Source organism: Cherax quadricarinatus, unplaced genomic scaffold (genome assembly GCF_038502225.1).
Source record: "Cherax quadricarinatus isolate ZL_2023a unplaced genomic scaffold, ASM3850222v1 Contig21, whole genome shotgun sequence".
NCBI lineage: Eukaryota > Metazoa > Arthropoda > Malacostraca > Decapoda > Parastacidae > Cherax > Cherax quadricarinatus.
Window position 1 is genome coordinate 380,001 of NW_027195047.1, and position 8,094 is coordinate 388,094.

Consider the following 8,094-nt stretch of genomic DNA (forward strand, 5'->3'; position numbering starts at 1 on the left):
GTGGTAACCTTGAGGAACGACCCACATTATACACTAAGAATGTGGTAACCTTGAGGAACGACCCACATTATACACTAAGAATGTGGTAACCTTGAGGAACGACCCACATTATACACTAAGAATGTGGTAACCTTGAGGAACGACCCACATTATACACTAAGAATGTGGTAACCTTGAGGAACGACCCACATTATACACTAAGAATGTGGTAACATTGAGGAACGACCCACATTATACACTAAGAATGTGGTAACCTTGAGGAACGACCCACATTATACACTAAGAATGTGGTAACCTTGAGGAACGACCCACATTATACACTAAGAATGTGGTAACCTTGAGGAACGACCCACATTATACACTAAGAATATGGTAACCTTGAGGAACGACCCACATTATACACTAAGAATGTGGTAACCTTGAGGAACAACCCACATTATACACTAAGAATGTGGTAACCTTGAAGAACGACCCACATTATACACTAAGAATGTGGTAACCTTGAGGAACGACCCACATTATACACTAAGAATGTGGTAACCTTGAGGAACGACCCACATTATACACTGAGAATGTGGTAACCTTGAGGAACGACCCACATTATACACTAAGAATGTGGTAACCTTGAGGAACGACCCACATTAACCACTAAGAATGTGGTAACCTTGAGGAACGACCCACATACACTGAGAATGTGGTAACCTTGAGGAACGACCCACATACACTGAGAATGTGGTAACCTTGAGGAACGACCCACATACACTGAGAATGTGGTAACCTTGAGGAACGACCCACATTATACACTAAGAATGTGGTAACCTTGAGGAACGACCCACATTATACACTAAGAATGTGGTAACCTTGAGGAACGACCCACATTATACACTAAGAATGTGGTAACCTTGAGGAACAACCCACATTATACACTAAGAATGTGGTAACCTTGAGGACCCACATACACTGAGAATGTGGTAACCTTGAGGAACGACCCACATACACTGAGAATGTGGTAACCTTGAGGAACGACCCACATTATACACTAAGAATGTGGTAACCTTGAGGAACGACCCACATTATACACTAAGAATGTGGTAACCTTGAGGAACGACCCACATTATACACTAAGAATGTGGTAACCTTGAGGAACGACCCACATTATACACTAAGAATGTGGTAACCTTGAGGAACGACCCACATTATACACTAAGAATGTGGTAACCTTGAGGAACGACCCACATTATACACTAAGAATGTGGTAACCTTGAGGAACGACCCACATTATACACTAAGAATGTGGTAACATTGAGGAACGACCCACATTATACACTAAGAATGTGGTAACCTTGAGGAACGACCCACATTATACACTAAGAATGTGGTAACCTTGAGGAACGACCCACATTATACACTAAGAATGTGGTAACCTTGAGGAACGACCCACATTATACACTAAGAATGTGGTAACCTTGAGGAACGACCCACATTATACACTAAGAATGTGGTAACCTTGAGGAACGACCCACATTATACACTAAGAATGTGGTAACCTTGAGGAACGACCCACATTATACACTAAGAATGTGGTAACCTTGAGGAACGACCCACATTATACACTAAGAATGTGGTAACCTTGAGGAACGACCCACATTATACACTAAGAATGTGGTAACCTTGAAGGAACGACCCACATTATACACTAAGAATGTGGTAACCTTGAGGAACGACCCACATTATACACTAAGAATGTGGTAACCTTGAGGAACGACCCACATTATACACTAAGAATGTGGTAAGAATGTGGTAACCTTGAGGAACGACCCAAATTATACACTAAGAATGTGGTAACCTTGAGGAACGACCCACATTATACACTAAGAATGTGGTAACCTTGAGGAACGTCCCACATTATACACTAAGAATGTGGTAACCTTGAGGAACGACGACCCACATTATACACTAAGAATGTGGTAACCTTGAGGAACGACCCACATTATACACTAAGAATGTGGTAACCTTGAGGAACGACCCACATTATACACTAAGAATGTGGTAACCTTGAGGAACGACCCACATTATACACTAAGAATGTGGTAACCTTGAGGAACGACCCACATTATACACTAAGAATGTGGTAACCTTGAGGAACGACCCACATTATACACTAAGAATGTGGTAACATTGAGGAACGACCCACATTATACACTAAGAATGTGGTAACCTTGAGGAACGACCCACATTATACACTAAGAATGTGGTAACCTTGAGGAACGACCCACATTATACACTAAGAATGTGGTAACCTTGAGGAACGACCCACATTATACACTAAGAATGTGGTAACCTTGAGGAACGATCCACATTATACACTAAGAATGTGGTAACCTTGAGGAACGACCCACATTATACACTAAGAATGTGGTAACCTTGAGGAACGACCCACATTATACACTAAGAATATGGTAACCTTGAGGAACGACCCACATTATACACTAAGAATGTGGTAACCTTGAGGAACAACCCACATTATACACTAAGAATGTGGTAACCTTGAGGAACGATCCACATTATACACTAAGAATGTGGTAACCTTGAGGAACGACCCACATTATACACTAAGAATGTGGTAACCTTGAGGAACGACCCACATTATACACTGAGAATGTGGTAACCTTGAGGAACGACCCACATTATACACTAAGAATGTGGTAACCTTGAGGAACGACCCACATTATACACTAAGAATGTGGTAACCTTGAGGAACGACCCACATTAAACACTAAGAATGTGGTAACCTTGAGGAACGACCCACATTATACACTAAGAATGTGGTAACCTTGAAGAACGACCCACATTATACACTAAGAATGTGGTAACCTTGAGGAACGACCCACATTATACACTAAGAATGTGGTAACCTTGAGGAACGACCCACATTATACACTAAGAATGTGGTAACCTTGAGGAACGACCCACATTAAACACTAAGAATGTGGTAACCTTGAGGAACGACCCACATTAAATACTAAGAATGTGGTAACCTTGAGGAACGACCCACATTAAACACTAAGAATGTGGTAACCTTGAGGAACGACCCACATTAAACACTAAGAATGTGGTAACCTTGAGGAACGATCCACATTGTACACTGAGGATGTCGGTAACCTTGAAGGACGACGCACTTTAAACACTCGTTAAACGTTTTAGACCTCTCGTAGTGCAATCAACACAATTAGGCCTAGATCTATCTTTCAATGGGCCCCGCGGTTGTTTTGGTCCCGATTTTTTGCAAGCGCGCGCACACACACACACACACACACACGCATACACACACACACACACACACACACACACACACACACACACACACACAAGAAATGGAAGGAGTGGACGAGATTGGAGAAAGGGATTACCTAGTAGGTACAGTTCAGTCTGGGGAACATAAGGTAGTCATGGAAGTGATGTATAATCCACCATAGAACTGCAGGAGGCCAAGAGAGGAATATGAATAGAGCAACAGAGCAATGGTGGACACATTGGCTGAGGTGCCAAGAAGAGCTCACTCGAGCAGAGCAAAGTTACTGGTTATGAGCGATTTCAACCGCAGGGAGACTGACTGGGAAAACTTGGAGCCACACGGGGGTCCCGAAACATGGAGAGCCAAGATGATGGATGTGATACTGAAAAACCTTATGTATCAACATGTTAAGGACTAGACCAGAGGGTGAGCCAACAACACTGGACCTCTTGTTCACCCTGAGCAGTTCAGACATTGAGAACATCACATATGAGAGACCCACTGGAGCTAGTGATCACGTGGCTCTGTGCTTTGAATAAATAGTAGAGTTACAAGTAAAGAGGGTAACAGGAGTTGAATGGGAAAAGCTGAACTATAAAAGGGGGGACTAAACAGGTATAAGGAATGTCCTGCAAGAGGTTCAGTGGGAGAGAGAATTGATAGGAAAGTCAGTAAACGAAATGATGGACTACGTAACAACAAAATTTAAGGAGGCAGAGGAAAAGTTTGTTCCCAAGGGCAACAGAAACAATGGGAAGACCAGAACGAGCCCCTGGTCAACCCGAAGGTGTAGGGAGGCAAAACCCAAGTGCACTAGAGAATCGAAAATGTACAGAAGGCAAAGAACACAGGAAAATAAGGAGATTAGTTGAAGAGCCAGAGACGAGTATGTACAGATTAGGAGGGAGGCCCAGAGACAGAACGAAAACAACTGAGCATTAGTCAAAGACCATGAAAATAAATGGTATAAAATACCGACACAATGGAAACAAACACATATACAGTTTAATGTGATCCTTTATTGACAACGTTTCGCCCACACAGTGGGCTTTTTCAAGTCACAAACAGATCTACCTGGGGTGGAAGGTACGGGAGTATTTATAGTCAGGTTCAGAATGTTGAGGTCAGGTGGAGAATACTGCATCTGATGATCTACCGGGTGGGGTTATAGAGTCTTGGGTAGCTTGGCAGGGGTACTGGACTAGTTGTGAGTAGACCTTCTACAGTGTTCTATGTTCTTATGTGGGATAGCGAAGAAGTTTCTTGGCAAGTGGTTCAGCCATGTTATAGAAGCCATTGTTCTGGTTGAAATTGTTGGTTATAGAGATAAGCGATGATTCCAGGATTCTTCGGTATTGAGTATTGTCTTCTGTGGCGATAAGTCTTGAGTTTCTGTAATTAATTAAATGGTTGTGTGAATTGCGATGTTGTACACAGGCATTCCTTGTATCGTCAGTCCTGCTTGCGTATTGGTGTTCTGAAATACGTGTTTGGAGGTCTCTTGATGTTTCGCCCACGTATAATTTGTTGCAGTCATTACAAGGGATTATGTATACCCCTGCAGAGGATGGAAGCTTGTCCTGTCTACTACTGGTGATGTCCTTGATGGTCGTGGTTGTGGAGGTAGATACTTGGAATGATGTATTGGAAAAGATGTTGGAAACATGTTTGGCAATGGAGTTGGTGGGGAGGACTATGTATCTCTTCTCGGCAGTGTCTTCCCTGGGTGTGTTGAAGATGTTTAATGCCCGCCGTCTGCAGTCTCTGATGAAGTGACGAGGATAGTGGAGTTTAGAAAATACTTGTTCAATTATAGTGCATTCTTCCTCAAGGAACTCGTTGCTGCAGATTCTGAGTGCACGCAGGAAGAAGCCTATAATTACACCACGTTTAGTTTTGGTGTCGTGGTGAGAGTAGAAGTGGAGAAGATCGTTTTGGTTGGTTGGTTTTCGATAGACTTTAATTAAAACGAAGTTCATGGTCAGTTTTACAGAGAACATCATCAAGGAAAGGAAGAGTGTTGTCGACTTCTTCTTCAAGTGTGAACTGGATTGAGGGCTCGACCTGGTTGAGCTTGTCTTGGAGAGCTTGAACGTTGAAGCGCCTGGGAGTTATGAGGAGAATGTCGTCAACATAACGGAGCCAGGTGACAGTCGAAGGAATAATGGTGGAGAAACGCTCGGCTTCCAGATGTTCCATGTATAAGTTCGCCTGGACGGCACTGAGTGGCGAGCCCATGGATAGACCAAAAGTCTGTTGAAAGAGGTGATTTTTCGAAAGAGAAACACGTGAAGCCGACACATAGTTCAACGAGGTCGATGAAATCGCTGGCTGGAATAGGAAGATCAAGTGAATCATCAGTTTTTCTGCGCAGGAGATCGATGGCTTGTGTAGTAGGTACTTTTGTGAATAGGGAAGTTACGTCAAGGCTGGAAAGTTTCTTGTTCCTGATGTTGATGTTGCGAATGCGATTGAGAAGATCACCTGAGTGTTTGAGATGTGCTGGACTGATAGTGCCCAAGAGTTTGGAGAGGTGTTTTGCGAGAATTCCTGAGAGTTGGTGGGGAGCACTGCCTATTCCCGAAGATATGGGCCTCAATGGGATAACAGGCTTGTGAGTTTTTGGTAGACCGTACATTCTGGCAGGTCTGGGGTTGCTGTGTATGGTGTGTAGAAGTTTCTTCCCTTGTTCTGAGTCCCTCAGAATGCGGCGAGTCCTTTGAAGAAAAGTTTTAGTAAGGTTGTCCACTTGGTTAATTGTGAGAGGTTTGTAGGTATCTGGGTCATTAAGTAGATTGAGCATTTTGTTCCTGTAGTCGTCAGTGTTCATGATAACAACACTACCTCCTTTATCAGCGGTGGTGACCCTGATGGTCGTGTCTTCTGCTAAACCTTTAAGTGCAATGATGTAACGTCGAGGTATGACTGGGGAGCTGCGTGTTGAGATGGCTGCTGAGATGATGCCTTGAAGGAAACCTTTTTGGAAGTCGGAATCATTGTGTCTGTAGTTTTTGGCGATGAAATTGAGGTCTTGGTTTGGTTTCGTAATTCCTATTGCGAATTTGAGGCCTAAGCTGAGGGCTTCGGTTTCTGTGGTTGACAGTGGACGAGATGAAAGATTCTGAATAATGTCAGGTCTTCCTAAACTTTTCCAATGACTATTATCGCAGAGAGTTTGTAGTTTTCTAGCAAGTCTGATCTTCTGTTGAACATTCGCTGTGGAAACTCTGCTGCGAATGATTTCGGCAGAGCGTCTGTTCATGTTGCCCCGAAGTGCTGTGCCTAGTGTTCTGGCTTGGTGTTGTTATCATGAACACTGACGATTACAGGAACAAAATGCTCAATCTACTTAATGACCCAGATACCTACAACCCCTCACAATTAACCAATTGGACAACTTTACTAAAACTTTTCTTCAAAGGACTCGCCGCATTCTGAGGGACTCAGAACAAGGGAAGAAACTTCTACACACCATACCCAGCAACCCCAGACCTGCCAGAATGTACGTCCTACCAAAAGCTCACAAGCCTGGTATCCCATTGAGGCCCATATCTTCGGGAATAGGCAGTGCTCCCCACCAACTCTCAGGAATTCTCGCAAAACACCTCTCCAAACTCTTGGACACTATCAGTCCAGTACATCTCAAACACTCGGGTGATCTTCTCAATCGCATTCGCAACATCAACACAAGGAATAAGAAACTTTCCAGCCTTGACGTAAATTCCCTATTCACCAAAGTACCTACTACACAAGCCATCGATCTCCTGCGCAAAAAAATTGACGATTCACTTGATCTTCCTATTCCAGCCAGCGATTTCATCGACCTCGTTGAACTATGTGTCGGCTTCACGTGTCTCTCTTTCGAAAATCACCTCTTTCAACAGACTTTTGGTCTACCCATGGGCTCGCCACTCAGTGCCGTCCTGGCGAACTTATACATGGAACCTCTGGAAGCCGAGCGTTTTTCCACCATTATTCCTTCGACTGTCACCTGGCTCCGTTATGTTGACGACATTCTCCTCATAACTCCCAGGCGCTTCAACGTTCAAGCTCTCCAAGACAAGCTCAACCAGGTCGAGCCCTCAATCCAGTTCACACTTGAAGAAGAAATCGAAAACACTCTTCCTTTCCTTGATGTTCTTCTCTGCAAAACTGACCATGAACTTCGTTTTAATTAAAGTCTATCGAAAACCAACCAACCAAAACGATCTTCTCCACTTCTACTCTCACCACGACACTAAAACTAAACGTGGTGTAATTATAGGCTTCTTCCTGCGCGCACTCAGAATCTGCAGCAATGAGTTCCTTGAGGAAGAATGCACTATAATTGATCAAGTATTTTCTAAACTCCACTATCCTCTTCACTTCATCAGAGACTGCAGACGGCGGGCATTAAACATCTTCAACACACCCAGGGAAGACACTGCCGAGAAGAGATACATAGTCCTCCCCACCAACTCCATTGCCAAACATGTTTCCAACATCTTTTCCAATACATCATTCCAAGTATCTACCTCCACAACCACGACCATCAAGGACATCACCAGTAGTAGACAGGACAAGCTTCCATCCTCTGCAGGGGTATACATAATCCCTTGTAATGACTGCAACAAATTATACGTGGGCGAAACATCAAGAGACCTCCAAACACGTATTTCAGAACACCAATACGCAAGCAGGACTGACGATACAAGGAATGCCTGTGTACAACATCGCAATTCACACAACCATTCAATTAACTACAGAAACTCAAGACTTATCGCCACAGAAGACAACACTCAATACCGAAGAATCCTGGA